Source organism: Macrotis lagotis, chromosome X, assembly GCF_037893015.1.
Source record: "Macrotis lagotis isolate mMagLag1 chromosome X, bilby.v1.9.chrom.fasta, whole genome shotgun sequence".
NCBI classification, from domain to species: Eukaryota; Metazoa; Chordata; class Mammalia; order Peramelemorphia; family Peramelidae; genus Macrotis; species Macrotis lagotis.
Genome location: NC_133666.1, coordinates 98,760,240 through 98,777,859, shown reverse-complemented (window position 1 = coordinate 98,777,859; position 17,620 = coordinate 98,760,240).

Sequence of the window (17,620 nt, the reverse complement as noted above, 5' to 3'; positions counted from 1 at the left end):
CATTGGAAGCTCATAGGTTTGGAATACAATATACCAGAAGGCAAAAGAGCTTAAAATGCAGCCAAGAATGAACTACCCAGCAAGGCTGAATGTCCTCTTCCAGGGAAAAAGATGGACTTTCAATGAACCTGGGGAATTTCAAAGGTTCCTTTTGGAATGGCCAGAGCTGAACAGAAGGTTTGATCTTCAGATACAGGACTCAGGTGAAGCATGGAGATTGGGGGGGGGGGGGGAATATGAGGGACTTAATGAGGATGAAGTGCATGTATTCCTGCATAGAACAATGACACTGATAATACTCATATGAACCTTCTCAGTTAATAGAGCAGGTAGAGAGAGCTTTTATAGTTGAAGCACAGGAGAAAGCTGAATTTGAAGATAAAATATGGTGTAAAAATGGAGTCAATAGAAAAAAAGGGAAATGGAATGGAAGAAAGAAAAAGGAGAGGGGGAATAGGCCAAGATATTTCACATAAGATTTTTTTTATTACAATGAGCTATTGCAATGATATGGAAGTGGGGAGGCAAGGGGGAATGAGGGAAGCTTTGCTCTCATCAGAGATGGCTAGGAGAGGAAACAGCATATATACTCAATGGGGTATAGACATCTGGAGTAAGAAGGAGCGGGGAGCAGGGGGAAGGGGTGGGGATGTGAATAAAGGAGGAGAGGATGGACCATGTGGGGAGAGTGACCAGATATAACACATTTGCTTTTTTACTTCTTGCAAGGGGCTGGGATTGGAAGGCCTGCCCAGGACCACAGGGCCAGGTGGATTCTGGGCCTAAGGGGTGATATGGGGGCTCAGGCCTTCTTGGCCCCAGGACCAGGGATCTGTCTGCTGTGCCACTCAGCGACCCTACAGCAGAGTCAGAGTGAAAGAAGAGAGAAAATATAGTACATGGTAGTGGAGAAATAAGAAAGGAGGGAGTTGCGATCAGCAATGGCAATGTTGGAAAAATATGGAAATAACTTTTGTGATGGACTTATCATAAAGAATGAGATCCACCCAGGACAGAGTTGTTGGTGTTGGAACAAAGACTCAAGCACATTTTTTGTTATTATTATTTGGGGGAGGGTGCAGGGCAAGTGGGGCTGGATGGCCAGCCTGGGGCCACATAGCGGGGTGATCTTTGGGTGTCTGGGGCCAGATTTGGACCCAGGTGCTCCTGGCTCAAGGGCCAATGCTCTGTCTGCCACCCAGCCACCCCTACTATTATTACTATTTTATTTTATTTTGGGTCTTTTTTTTCTTTCTTTTTTTTGGTTTTTGCAGGGCAGTGGGGATGGGGTGGCTTGCAGTCACACGGCTGGGTGATTGTTGGGTGTACGAGGCTAGATATGGACTCGGGTGCTCGTGTCTCCAGGGCTGGTGCTTCATCCATTGAGCCACCTGGCCGTACCTACAGTTATTACTATTATTTTTTTTATTTTAATTTTTTCTCTCCCCTTTACTTTTTTCACCCAAGCAAGTCTATCTATATTCATGGAGGAGGAGGGGTATTTTGTTTACTTGTAACAAGAATATTTTATTAATGTAAAAAAAAACATTTGTACAAAATGAGAATAAAAAATAAATTAAAAAAATAAATAAAAATAAAAAAGAATTTAACCACAAAGACTAAAGGCAGTAGAGCAATAAGACAATAGTTAACTAAGATAGAAGTATCGAATGAAGAAGGATCAATTTTTTTTGACAGTGGGGCAGACATGGGCATATTTGTAGGATATCAGGGATAGGGAAAGAATCATTAGACAGAAAGAGAAAAAATAAGTGATAGAGTGGGGATGACAGAAAGGGGCAATCTGAGATGGAATGGGATTGCTTGAGGAGGGAGAGGATTTAGACTTGGTTAGCATTAAGGCTCCCATCATGTGAATGGGGTGAAGGAGAAGATAATGGATGAAAGAATAATTAAGAAATGAGGAAGAGGGGAGAAGAAGAAGCTCATTTCAAATGGATCAGTTGTTTCTATAAAATTTAGTGTTCTCAGATGAGAAATTTCAGGATCAGAAACCACGTTTCTGTAGTTCTGTGAAGAGGTCCACATAAAGGCTCTCAGCCTCTTGGGAAGGCATTTAACCTCTATGCACCTCAATACTCTCATTGCAAATTGAGCATAATAACAGCACCTACCTCCTAGGATTGTGGTGAGGATTTAATATCTTATTTCTAAAGTCAATCTTTGCTGACTAACACCTTTTTGAAATCACTCTGGTTCTAGCCACACAACCAATCAAAAAGTCTCCTTTCCTAACAAAAACAGTTATAGAGTGTCAGCACATGAACCAGATCAATCCATGACATGCTATTATGGTTATCTTGAAATAAACTCTACAGTAATTTGCATGTGTGGAAGTGCATCAGCTCCCTACTACACTTTTTTGTGTGTATCACCAGTGCTTACCACCAAGCTTGGCACTCATGCTTTATCCATATTGTCATTTGTTTCAGTTCATCACTCAATCTAATGAGGGCTATTCCTATTTGGAATGATGCCCATACCATAATGTTCCTGAGTGTAATAACAATAACAATAACAATAATTATAGCATACTCGTGCATAGCTTTAATGTTTTATTTTACAAGTTTAGGGTGTGAGATTTGTTTCCTTGGTGACAAAAAGGCTGCTGTTATTTGCTTTTTGTTTCAAAGAGGACAATGACATCAGGGATTGTTGGAGCCTTGGACATTTACTAGCTGGGTGGGCCCCGGGAAGGCATGTAACCTCCATTTGCCTCAATATTCTCATTGTAAAATGAGAATAGCACCTACTTCCCAGGATTATTGTGAGAATTAAATGATATTTTATTTGTAATGCACATTGCAAAACTTAAATAGTTAAATAAATTGAGTTACTACTACTATTCTTGCTTCTACTGATGATCATGATGATAATACTTTCTCCTGGAAGGATCCAGGGTTCTCCTTGCCTATCCCCACATTTCTAATCATTCTAATAGGAAATAGTGCTTTAGTCAGTCTAGAAACAAAAGAAATCCACCCTCTACTCACTTCATCCTTTAGCCAACATTGGCAACACTAAGATTAATGGTTGTCACTTTTTTAATCAAAGTGAATAAATTGATAAGCAATGAAAGACAATAAATAATCAGGCTACAGTATATTGGTTTTCCAGGTACTTTGGGACTACAGCCAGTAGGGAATAGAAGAGGCTTCTCTATGTGAATTTCTCCTGTCTGGAAGGGAAGAGAGAAAGAAAATTAACAGTTTGTATAGTTATCATAGGACTCCTCTTTTGAACACAGGGCCTCTGACTTCTCCTATACCTCCTGTAGACTCTTGAAATTAACCCAAAGGGCCACTTCTGCTGGTGCAATAGAGGTTTGTTGCCCATGGTTCTATTTTTCAATGATTTTAGATAAATGTGTGTGTGTGTGTGTGTGTGTGTGTGTGTGTGTGTGTGTGTGTGTGTGTGTGTGTGTATGGCACAGATCAAATTAACAGACAACATAGGGTCACAGATCCTAGAATTGGAAGGGACCTCAGTAGTCACCCAATCCAATGGCATCATTTTGTAGATAAAACTGAGGCTTAGGGATATTACATGATTTTCCCAGGATCAAACTAATAATATCACTGCTGAAATTGTTGACTTGCCTTGAATTTGAATTCAAGTATACTGATTCCAGAACCATACATTTTCTACTATATCATAATAGTCTCCTCAGTGGCACAGGCCTTGGAGTCAAGAGGAAGAGAGTTCAAATCCAGTCTCAGACATATGACTCTTTCTAGCTGGGTGACCTTGGGCAAGTCACTTAACCCTGACTGCCTTGAATCCAGGGTCATCTCCAGTCATCCTGATTCATATCTGACCATTGGACCCAGATGACTCTGGAGAAGAAAGTAAGGCTACTGACTTAGCACAGCATCCCTTCCTTAAAACCAATTCATGAGCTTGTCATGGTCTTCTTCAAAAATTGAAGGACAAAACTTCAGTATTATTAATAGCTCAGATAACTAATGCACTGAACTAGAAAGTATCTATAAGGATACTCAAATTTATTAGATTATTAGAGGGCAAGGTCTCTAATTTGTCTTTTTGTTAATGTATCCTCAGCCTTAGCACAGACATGGTACATAGTGGGAATTCAGAAAATGTGTTTGTTTATTGATGGATTGATATTGATTGTATAAAACAATGAGCTGATTATAACAGTTTGAAATGTGGTAAAAATAAATTTAGAGCACTATTTAAATATTTGCTCAATATCAAGAAAACAATAATAGGATTTAGAGACTTGCCTAGATGACAGTTCCTGGGACAGAGACCTGGAGATATTGAATTTGTCATATGATATGGGTACCAGAAAAGTTAAAAATTATCTTAATTTACATTTAGAAATCTAGAGGACACAAAAAGCAGGGGAACTCTGATCAGAGCATATCTTAAGTACGGTGATCAGCTGAACTACACATTTTAGGAGGGAAGTCGACAAACTGAAGAATATTTTTAAAATAATTTGTGATGTAAAACATGAGACTAATGGGGGGGAGGGAAGTTGATTGATGTCTTCAAATATCTGAAGAACTGTCTTATGAAAGAAGAATTAGATTGTCCCAGAGAACATATTAATCAATCATTCAACCAACCAATCAACCTGCTCTCATAAGCCAGAAGACTAGAGTAGGTGGATAACAAATGCTTTGCTGATATGATTTAACTACTATTGTGCTAAATTCTGTTTTTGGCTCAGTGTGAAGACTATTAGAATTATCCAAGAGTAGACCTCAATAGACAATTACTTGTCTACAATTCCATGGAGGCTAGATGACCACTTGTGAGGCACAATATAACAAAGATTCAAGCTTTTACCATAGGTTAAGCTAGACCAATGATGTCAAATATAGTCCAGTGAGGAACCAGAGTAAAATATAATTGGAAAAAATTTAATAAAACAAAAACATAATTGAACCTGGATAATGTTATTAAGTGTTTTCTAAATCAATATACAGCCTGCAGTGATTTTTGTGTATCATTAGTGACCTGTTTCTATTAGAGCTTAACACCACTCAGCTAGTAATGTCTGATAGCACTTCCAAAAATAAGATACTATAATTCTTTTGAAAAATCAAATAATTGTTTTTGATTTGTTATTGGGCTGAGGAAAGAAGCAATGCAATCTATAAGATTCCAAATAATTAATTTGACTCTTTTCTCCTCTAAATTAGCAATTGATTACTGTTTTGGTATCATGGAGGACAGAGTAAAAACTACAGTGAATATTTCCTTAGAATAATGGCCTTAGAGCTGGAGAGGACTTTAGATTTTATGCAATCAAGATCCCTCATTCTATAGAGGAGGAAATTGAGGCCCATTTAAATGAAGAGATCTTCCCAAGGTCTATGACTAGAATATTTTTCTTAATCTCTTATCTCTTGACTTTTTTTAGTCCTAGCTAAAATCCCACTTTCTATTGGAAACTTTTCCCAATCTTAATTCTACTGGCTTCCCTTTTTAATTAATTAATTACAATTTATCCTATATGTAACTTCACCAGTAGACTATGAGCTCCTTGAAAGCAGAGATTCATCTTCCTTTGAATCCTCAATGTTTAGCATAGTTGTTGGTATGTAAAAGGTACTTTGTAAATATATATATTGATTGAGAAATGAGACTAGAATCCAGTTTTCCTGAATTCCAGACTAGTGTCCTTTCTACTATACCATATAGAATACAACAAATAGTTTTGAATTCTCAAAAGTAATTGTGGATTGAAAGCATTAGAAATGAGACAATAAACAAAGAACACCTGAAGCTCCCATATCCAAACTGAGTAGGACTGCTGTAAGAATACTTAAAGCTGATTTTTCCAATTCTCTTCTGGAATTTAGAATTTAGGGTATGGTTCCACTCTCTTCTTGACCTAAAAGTTTTAATTCCTAAATTCAAGAAATTGATCCTCTGACATTTCTTTCTTGACAAACATCCTCTGGTGGTCTGCCTTTTAATTAAATCCAGACCTTTTTCCATACTTATCTACTCAACCATAACACATGTGGAAAGCTATCCATATATAGAAAAGTTGAACTATTTAACCCACCTTCAAAGCCTTCAAATCATTTACAATGACTTTCTTTTTTAAAGTTAATTCAAATTTATTAAATAGGAGGAGTGAACCCAACAGCAGTTCCTGCAACAACCACAGCATATGCCTTCATGAGAAAAATGAGAATTTTTCCCCATTGTGTTGAAACATATATTCTAGTATAGGGTGGGCTTACACCCATCACCCATACCCTAATGCTTCTCTAGGTTGTCATTACTATCAAATATACTAGTCTTCTCCTCTCCATCCATTTTCCTTCCTCTCTATCTCTACTTGATCCCTTCTTCTCTCTTCCCCTCTCCAATTTTACCTTCCCCTCCCCTTTTTACTTTTCCTGTCTTTTATTTTATCTTTTCCTTTTCACTTCCTTTCCCTTCTCTTTCTTTCACCTCTCCATGTGCTTCTTCTCTCCTCCCTTTTATCTTTCTTTTCCTTTTCTCCTCTCCATTCCATTTTCTCTCACATTCTCTCAATTCTTATTTTCCCTTCCCTTTCCCTTTCTTCTCTTTCCTTTCCTTTCCTTTCTTCCTCCCTGGGTTACCCAGAGCTTCTTTTCAACTAGTGTTATATCTACTATACTACTTCTAAATGAACATTTTAGGGGGTAAGGACATGTTTTAGACTTAAAATAACAATTTAGGTTCCTACAAATTATGAAGTTCTTAATTCTCACAACTTGATCCAGAGAATTAAGAGATATTATCAAGGATCAAAGACTAAAGACCTAATTAGCAAACAGATTTGCTAAATTGGCAAATTCAAGAGTGGTGCTTCATATTCCAAAAGTACTTTTAATTGCCTTGTTAGTGTTATAGGGAGAAAGATCTAGGTCCATAAATCTATTTGGCCTATTAAAATTTGCCTGGGAGTCCAAGATAAGGATTTGAAATCTGAATCTGCAATTTACATTAGTTGGGGCAAAATATTAAACATTCTAATTGCAAAATGTGTGGAATGAAAGGTTTCCTCTCTTTTTTAAAAAAAAAAATTTATTTATTTTGAGTTTAACAATTTTCCCCCAATCTTGCTTCCCTCCCCCACTCCCACAGAAGGCTATTTATTTGTTAGTCTTTACACCATGGTATACATTGATCTAAGTTGAATGTGATGAGAGAGAAATCATATCTTTTTTTAAAAAATATCAGAGCACTTTATTTTTTTAATTATAAAGATTTTATTTATTTTGAGTTTTACAATTTTTCCCCTAATCTTACTTCCCTCCCCCCACCCCCACAGAAGGCAATTTGCCAGTCTTTACATTGTTTCTATGGTATACATTGATCCAAATTGAAAGTGATGAGAAAGAAATCATATCCTTAAGGAAGAAACATAAAGTATAAGAGATAGCAATATCAGACAACAAGATATCAGAATATTTTCTAAATTAAAGGTAATAGTCCTTGACATTTGTTCAAACTCCGTAGTTGTTTCTCTGGATACAGATGGTACTCTCCATTGCAGACAACCCCAAATTGTCCCTGATTGTTGCACTAATGGAATGAGAGAGTCCATCAAGGTTGATCATCACCCCCATGTTGCAGTTAGGGTATACAATGTTCTTCTGGTCCTGTTCATCTTGCTCAGCATCAGTTTATGCTTCCCTGAATTCCCATCCCTCCTGGTTTCTAATAGAACAATAGTGTTCCATCACATACATATACCACAGTTTGTTAAGCATTCGCCAAATGAAGGACATTATTTGATATCCAATTCTTTGCCACCACAAACAGGGCTGCTATAAATATTTTTGTACAAGTGATGCTTTTAGGGGCGGCTAGGTGGCGCAGTGGATAAAGCACTGGCCCTGGAGTCAGGAGTACCTGGGTTCAAATCTGGTCTCAGACACTTAATAATTACCTAGCTGTGCAGCCTTGGGCAAGCCACTTTAACCCTGTTTGCCTTACAAAAACCTAAAAAAAATAGGCATAAAAAACAATATTATAAGTTAACTAGAAGATCAAGGAGTAGCTTTCCTGTCAGATCTATGGAAAGGGAAGCAGTTTATGACCAAGGAAGAGATAGAGATAATTTTGATTACATTAAATTAAAAAGCTTTTGCACAGACAAAACCACTGTAACCAAAATCAAAAGAAATGTAGTGAATTGGGAAACAATTTTTGCAACTAGCATTTCTGATAAAGGACTTATTTCTAAAATATAGAGAGAACTGAGTCAAATTTTCAGAAAAACAAGCCATTCCCCAATTGACAAATGGTCAAAGGATATGCAAAGGCAATTTACAGCTGAGGAAATCAAAGCAATCTATAGTTATATGAAAAATTGCTCCAAACCACTACTTATTAGAGAAATGCAAATTAAAGCATCTCTATGATAACACTTCACACCTCTCAGACTGGTCAATATTACCAGAAATAACAATGATAAATGTTGGAAGGGATGTGGGAAATCTTGAACACTAATGTATTATTGGTGGAGCTGTGAACTCATCCAACCTTTCTGGAGAGCAATACGGAACTATGACCAAAAGGCAACAAAAATGTGCATACCCTTTGACCCCACAATACTGCTACTGGGTCTATACCCTGAAGAGATTATGAAAAAGGGTAAAAATATCACTTGTGCAAAAATATTTATAGCAGCCCTGTTTGTGGTGACAAAACTTTGGAAATTAAGTGATTGTCCTTCAATTGCAGAATAGCTTAACAAATTGTGGTACATGTATGTCATGGAACACTTTCATTCTATTATAAACCAGGAGGGATGGGAATTCAGGGAAGTCTGGAGGAATTTGCATGCACTCATGCTGACAGAGATAAGCAGAACCAGAAAACTTTGTACACCCTAACAGCAACATGGGGGTGATGATCAACTTTGATGGACTTGCTCATCCCTTCACTGCAACAACCAGGGACAATTTGGGGCTACTTGCAGTGGAGAATACCATCTGTATCCAGAGAAAAAATTATGGACTTTGAACAAAGACCAAAGACTATTACCATCAAATCAGAAAAAAATGTTACATTTATTATGTAATTTTACTATCTCATACTTTATTTTTCTTCCTTCTTCCTTAAGGATTTGATTTCTCTGTTATCACATTCAACTGAGATCAATGTATAGCATGGAATCAATGTAAAGACTAACAGAATGTCTTCTGTGGGGGGTGGGGGGAGGGAAGCAAGAATGGGGGGGAAATTGTAAAACTCAAAATAAATAAAATCTTTCTTAAAAACAAAATAAAACAAACAAACAAAGATAACCAAAGAATATATGGAGACAATGATATACATGTGCAATAGTGCTATTCCCAGAACACCTGGAGTGCCTACTCTAAACTTATATTTGTCATGTTTCTTTTGAGTTACTTCAATTCTGTCTTCCTCATGGAGCCCAGCACATTCCCTGAGAAGGGCATACCATGCTGGTCTATTCTGTGCCAGTGTCTCCCATCTGTACAATGAATTCTAAAGTTCTCAAGAGATACCTTTGGGCTATCCCAGTATCACTTCTTCCCTTTTGAGCACTTGCCCTGGGTGAGTTCTCAATAAAATAGTCTTTTTGGCAAGTGTACTTCTGGAATTCTAACAATGTGCCCAGCCTATCGAAGTTGCACTCTGTAGTAATATTGGAATGTGAGGCAGTTTAGCTTGAGAAAGGACTTCAGTGTCTGGGATCTTCTCCTGCCAGGTGATCCTCAGAATCTTCCTAAGACAGTTTAAATGAAAATGATTCAATTTCCTGACATGGCATTACTAAACTGTCCAAGGTTTCACCAGTATATAACACTATGGTCAGCACAACAGCTCTGTAGACCTTCAGTTTCATAGTTAGTCTAATACCTCTTCTCTCCCCCACTTTCTTTCAGAGCCTCCCTGAACTAGCCCTGGCAATGCAGGGGTCAACTTCTTTGTCAATGTGTACCTCCCTGGAAAGGACACTGACAAAGTAACTTGTCCACAGTACTCAAAACTTCTCCATTTGCTGTAACTGATGGTTTCACATATGGATGGTGTGATGTTTATGTTTTCTTGGTGTTAATTGTTAGACCAAAATTAGCCCAAACAGCAGAGAAACAATCTATACTTTGTTGCATCTCAGCTTCAGAGGCTGCATTGAGTGCACAATCATCTGCAAACAGAAAATCCTGCACTAACCTATCTTCCACTTTGGTCTTAGCTTGTGGCCTTTTCACATTGAAGAATTGTGTGGTGATTGATCTTGATGACATGTTCATCCTCAGTGAATGGATTTGATAATATGACTGAAAACATCATGATAAAAAACATGAGAGCAAAGACTTATCCTTGTTTTTACTCCATTGGTGATGTGGAAATCTTGAAAGCATTGTCCACTATCCAGAACCCAAGCAAGAATGTCATCATGAAATTGATGTACAATACTGTTGAACTTCTCCAGTCAATCAAATTTTGACATAATTTTCCATAAACCCTTATGACTGATTGTATCAAAACCTAAGTCCAACCTACAAATATTGTATCCAGACCTCTGGCATTTTTCCTAGAATTGTGGGGCAGCAAATACCATATCGACTATTCTTCTACTCTTTCTGAAGCCACATTGATTCTGAGGGAGGTGATCATATTGAGAAAGTCTCTGGCAAGAATCTTACCAGTAATGACTAAAAAAGAAATATCCCTATTCGTATCACAGGATAATATATTTCCTTGACCTTTATAGAGATGTATAATGGAGGTATCCCTGAATTCTTGGAGGATTGCCTCTTCATGCCATATAACCTGGAAATTTTCAATTAAGTTTGGATGAGCAATGGACCCCCCCCACCTTATAATTCTTAGCTAGAATAGAGTAAGTACTGGTGCTTTGCCACTTGAAAGGAGTCTAAAGGCATTCAAAACCTCTTCTTCAGTTAGAATTTGAGCTAGAGACAACTTGATTTCAACTTGAGGTAATTAGTCAATAGCTTCTTCATTGATTGATGAAAGACCTGTTAAGGGGCAGCTAGTGGTGAAGTGGATAGAGCACTGGCCCTGGAGTCAGGAGGACCTGAGTTCAAATACGGCCTTAGAAACTTATAGTTACCTAGCAGTGTGACCTTGGGCAAGCCACTTAACCCCATTGCCTTGCAAAGAAACAAAGAAACAAAAAAGAACACTATGGAAGCCCATCTCTGTAGGATCATGTCCCAACGTTGAGTAGTTAAAATGCACCATAGGTCTTTGGTCCATAAATAGCCTTCAGGGCATCATAAAAGAACTTTGGATTATTACTGTCTGCATAAAACTGAATTTCATCTGCCTTCCTATTGAACCAAGAGTCCTACATCTCTCTAAGCTTCTCTTGTTACTTTGCTTTTGATGAAATTAAATGCTGTCTTTTTAGAAATGGATGAACTATCCTATTGGTAAACCCTCTGAAGCTCTTGTTTTTAATTCAGTAGCTTCTGTATTTCCCCATCATTTTCATCAAACCTGTCTTGATGTTTATAAGTATTCTGACCCAGATGAGCAAATGCAGTGCTGTACACCAGGTCTCTGAAAGATGCCCATTCTATTTCTGTTTCACTGTTGCTAACTATGTGTTGGTTCAGTTTTCCCTCTAAGTTAGCAACAAACTGTTCCTGCTTAGGGAGATATTTTAATCTCTTGACATTAATTTTTCTAGTAGTAATTTTGCCTTGTGACTGCTGCTTTGGGTTCATGTGAATATTTAGCTTGGAGAGGATAAGTCTGTGATCAGTCCAGATGTCTGCATTACACATTGCCTTTGTCATTTTCACATTGTATATTAGATGTCAATATTTTCTACAAGGGTGCATCCAGGAAATGGAAGATTATGTTTTTGATGAGAATGTCATGAGATGAACAAGTCTTTAGTAGTAGGTGACCATTGTTGTTGCTTTTTCCAACTCCATACCCTGCCATGTCTGGTAGTCTGAGCCTATTGTAGCATTAAAGTCACCCAGAATCATAAGCTTATATTCTTTTGGTATATTGTTGATAAGGGTCTCCAGGTCTTTATAAAATTTTTCTTTGACTACATCAGGGTTCATAATGGTGTGAGCATAGGTATTGATGATGGTGGCTTGAACTGGCAGTCTCAGTGTCATACGCCTGTTGTTCACTCCTTTTGGTAGGCATTCAAGCTTGCTGATTTGATTACTTTTTTTGCAAGGCAAATGGGGTTAAGTGGCTTGCCCAAGGCCACACATCTAGGTAATTATTAAGTGTTTGAGGCCGGATTTGAACTGAGGTACTCCTGACTCCAGGGCCAGTGCTCTATCCACTTCACCACTAGCTGCCCCTTATCATTGTCTATGAGTATGTGCATGTTTCATGCTCCGATGATAAGTGAAATCTTCTTTGAAGATTTTTTTCTAGATCTTTTTTGTGTCTTGACCCCACTGTGGGATCCCCACCTGCTGCAGTAATCAGGCTAACTTTGAGTAAGCAGCCATTTTTAGGGCACCTTTTCTAGCCCCTTCCTCTCATCAGGAAGTGAGTAATGTGATCCTTAAAAGGGCTGCTCTGTTCTGACCAAGATGGTGAAGAGAATCCATCCACAGTTTTAAGCTCTCCTGCCTTTCCCTCAGAACCAACATGAATCACATCTCTTAACAGATTTTAGATTGACAGAACCCACAAAAAAACCGATGGAAACATCTCCCTGCAAGGTCTGGGGGGGGGGGGGGGAAGCAGGTTCTAACTTGAAGAGCCATAGTGGTGGGAGTAGAAGCCTTCGCTGTGTGCTTAGCGGGTGACCTGAGAGAGCTCCAGCAAGCTGACAGGGAGAGCTCCAGTAGGGGTGCCCAGGACACCCATTCTGCCAACTGGACTGATCTGGAAGCCCAGAAGTGTTTCCTGAGAATCCCTAGGCATTCCTGTGGGAAGGGCTGACTTTTTCCATACAAACACAGGATCAGTTCAGGGGTGGGCACCTTCCCCCCAAGGCCCAAGGCCCAGGTGTGGTGGACAGGGGCCTTCCCCCAGCACAGGTTATCCTGAGAGACCCTCTGATATTTTTATCCCTAACAGCCTAGCCCAGTGACCAGATTGTATGAGGATAGCACAGATCCTACCCCAGGGATGTAAGCCACTGCCACCTCCAACATAGATAATCCAGAGAAAGCTTCTGGCATTAATTATTGGTTGGTCCACTAAGTGACTCCCTGGAGTTCCTAACTCCAGTGGACAAGTCTCTAGAGTTATCAGCACTGAAGATCTGTGAACCAACCATTCTCCCAAGATAAGATCCTAGGGAAAGCTAAAATCCCCAGTGCAAAGCAGGTTCTCTTGGATGTTACCTTGGAGATAAGGATACTAGCACAGAAAAGGATAAAAGGGGTGCTATTATATGAAGCCTCAGAGGAGAATATGAATTGGTCTCTAGCCCAGAAAGACTTCTTAGAATAGGTCAGAAGGGAGTTTAAAAATCAAATGGAAAAAGTGGGAAAAGAAATGTAGGAAAAAATTAACTTCTTGCAAAAAAAGAATAACAGAAGAAAACATATTCTTTAAAAATACAATTGGACAAATGCAAAAAGACAGTTGGGTGAATGGAAAAGATGGCAACTTCTTTAGAAATAGAATTGACCAAATGTAAAAGGAGATGCAAAACATGAATGCAGAAAATTTCTCTCTGAAAAATAGATTGAAATCTGTGCAAGATAATGATTTCATGAGACACTAAGAATCTGTTAAACAAATTAATCTGTTGAACAAAATAATGGAAAAAAGAAGAAAAATGTAAAGTATCTCATTGGTAAAACAAATGACCTGGAAAATACGTCCAGAAGAGACAATTTAAGAATCATAGGACTACTTGAAAATCTAGATTAAAAAAAAGCCTGGATCTATAATCAGGATCTGGTTAAGGAAAACTGTCCTGATATCCTGGAACCAGAGGGTAAAGTAGTGATTGAAAGATTCCATTGATCCCCCCTGAAAGGGATTCCAAAAGGAAAACACCAAGGAATATTGTGGCAAAACACAGAATCATAAGATCAAAGAGAAAATCCTACAAATAGCCAGAAAGCAACAATTCAAATACCAAGGAGCTACAATCAGTCAGGATTACAGAGGATCAGGCTGCACCAACATTAAGGGATTGAAAGGCCTGGAATATGATGTTCTGGAGAGCAAAGGAGTTGGAATTACAACCAGGAATCCATTGCCCAGCAAAACTGAGCCTTCTCTTTCAGGAAAAGATGCACATTTAATGAAAAAGGTGACTTTCAAACTTTCCTGATGAAAAGACCAGAGCTAAACAGAAAATTTGATCTTCAGACTCAAGAGATACATTTAAAAAGGTTAACAGGGGAAAAGAAAAAAAACTGTTATCCAATAAGATTAAACTGGTTAAAGATTAAACATGGCACCCTCTTGGGAGGAAGAATTTCATAACACTTGAGAATTCTAACTCTTTTAGAGGGAATATGCTTTTAGGATGAAGGGATGGGCATTCATAGTATGTCCATGACTTTGATGGAATGAGTTTTAAGAATTATTTCATTTAAAACAGAGAGGGTTGTAAAGAGATGGGAGGAAGGGGGAGTTCAATGGGGGTAAATAACAACACACAAAGAGGTGCCAAAGACCAATTGCAATAGAGGAAAAAAAGGGAGGATTTTTACTCTCCTGAATTTTTACTCTCATCAGATTTAGTTCAAAGATGGATTAATACTCACACTCATTTGAGTTTAGAAATTTATCTTACCTTTCAAGTATTAGGAAGGAAAAGGTGGGGAGGGAGCAGAGTGTATTAAAAACCAGAATCCCAAAATATGCTGCCTACATTTGAAGCAGAGAGATACAAACTGGGTAAAGGTTAAAAAAGGTTGGAGCACAATATGTTATATGCTTCAACTGAAGTGAAAAAAAGTAGGATTAGCAATCCTTATCTCAGACAAAGTAGTTACAAAAATAGATCCCATTAAAAGAGATAAGGAAGGAAACTATATCCTCCTGGTTACCATAGACAATGAAGTAATTTCAATACTAAATATGTATGCACCAAGTGGTATTAGCATCCAGATTCTTACAGGAGAATCCAAATGTATTACAGGAAGACATAGAAAAACTCTACTGGTGAAAGATCTCAACTTTCCTCTCTCAGAATTAGATAAATCTAACCATAAAAGAAACAAAAAGGAAGTTAAGAAGGTGATTAGAATGTTAGAAAACTTAGATATGATAGACCTCTAAAGAAAATTGAATGAAGATAGAAAGGAATATACCTTTTTTCCTGTAGGTCATGGCACCTACACAAAAATTAACCATGTATCAGGGCATTAAAAGCCTCATAATCAAATGCAGAAAGGCAGAAATATTGAATGCATCCTTTTCAGACCATGATGCAATAAATATAGTCAAAACAAATTATTAGGGTATATATTATAATCTCTAAATGTTTGCATGGATAAAATAGAGAAAGAGGAGATCAATGACCTGAGTATGCAAATAAAGAACAAATTAAAAATCCCCAATTAAATATCAAATTAGCAATTCTTTTTTATTATATAAATATTTCATCTGTTTTTCCAATTACTTAAATCATAGTTTCTACCAATTTTTTTGCAAAGTTTTGAGTTTTGCAATTTTTCTCCTTCCCTCCTTTCCCTCCCCTCCCCACAACAGAAGGTAATCTGATAAAAAAATCAAATTAGAAATTCTGAAAAATAAAGGTGAATTAATAAAATCAAAAACACAAAGGTATTGAAGTAATAAACAAAACTAAGAGTTAGTTTTATGAAAAACAATAAAATAGATAAACCTCTGGTTAATTCGATTAAATAAAAGAAAGAGGAAAACCAAATTACTAATATAAAAAATGAAAAAGTGAATTCCACTACCAATGATAAGGAAATTAAAGAAATAATTTGTAATCATTTTGTCCAACTGTATGGCAATAAATTTGATAATCTAAATGAAATAAATGAATATTTACAAAAATATAAATTGCCCAGGTTAAAAGAAGAGGAAATTAAATACTTAAATAATCCTATCCCAGAAAAAGAAATACAACAAGCCATCAATGAACTCCCTAAGAAAAATCTCCTTGGCCAGATGAATTCACAAGTGAATTCTTTTTTTTTAGGTTTTTTTTTTTTTTGCAAGGCAAATGGGGTTAAGTGGCTTGCCCAAGGCCACACAGCTAGGTAATTATTAAGTGTCTTTGAGCAATACTACTACTACTGAGTCTGTATCCTAAAGTGATCATGAAAAAGAGTAAAAATCTCACATGTACAAAAATATTCATTAGTAGCTCTTTTTTGTAGTGGCAAAGAATTGGAAATTGAGGGGATGCCTGTCAGTTGGGAGTGGCTAAACAAATTGTGGTATTGCATATGATGGAACACTATTCTTTAAGATATCATGAGGGAATGGGGCAGCTAGGTGGTGCAGTGGATAAAGCACCAGCCCTGGAGTCAGGAGTACCTGGGTTCAAATCGGGTCTCAAACACTTAATAATTACCTAGCTGTGTGGCCTTGGGCAAGCCACTTAACACCATTTGTCTTGCAAAAACCTAAAAAACAAAAAACAAAAAAGATATCATGAGGGATGGGATTTCAGAAAAGTCTGAAAAGACTTGCATGAATTGATGCTGAGTGAGATGAGCAGAACCAGAAGAACCTTATACACATTAACAATAGCATGGAGTTATGATCAACTGTGATGGACTTGTTCATTTCAGTAGAATAATAATCAAAGATAATTTTAAAAGACTTGTGATGGAAAATACCATCCATATCCAGAGAAGAACTGTGAAGTTTAAATGAAGACCAAAGCTAATTATCTTCAATTTTTAAAAGCTGTCTTATGTATTATGTCTTTGTCATCTCTCTAATGTTTTCTTTCTTCTGTTTGGATCAGATTCTTTTCTCCCAACATGTTCAATATGATCTATGTTTAGCATGGTGATGAAAATATAACCTGGATCAGATTGCTTTCTGTCAGAGGGAGGGGGGAAAGAAAGGAGGGAGGGTAGAAGAAAAATTGTAAAACTCAAAATCTTGTGGGGGGGAGTGATTGGCAAAAACTACTTGGTGCATGTAGTTGGAAAAATAAATAAATATTTTTTTTTAAAAAAAGACTGCTCAACAGAGCCAAGAGAACATCATACACATTAACATTTTGAATTGATCAACTTTGATGGTTGCAGCTACTCTTAACAGTTCAGAGAGAGAGAACAACACTGGGAAACTTTATGGACAGACGATGTCATCCACATCCAGATGAAGAAAACAAAACAAAACAAAACAATAAAAAATAAACAAACTACAGAATCTATAGGAACACTATGCTCACTTTTTTAAAATTTCTCCTATGTTTTTCCTTCCTATCCCATGGATCTATATCCATAGTCCTAATTCTTCATACAGAAAATGACTAATATGTAGACATGTAAACATAAATGTTCATGTATAATGCTCACTAGACTGTTTGCTGCTGAGGGAAGAGAGGTGGGAAGGGAGGGTGAAAGGAAATTGTGTAACTTATACATATGCATGTAGATGAATGTTGAAAAACTTTTATAACATTCAATTTGAAAAATAAAATAAAATATTAATTAAAAAAAAAAGGTTACTCAGTCACAATGGGACTGCC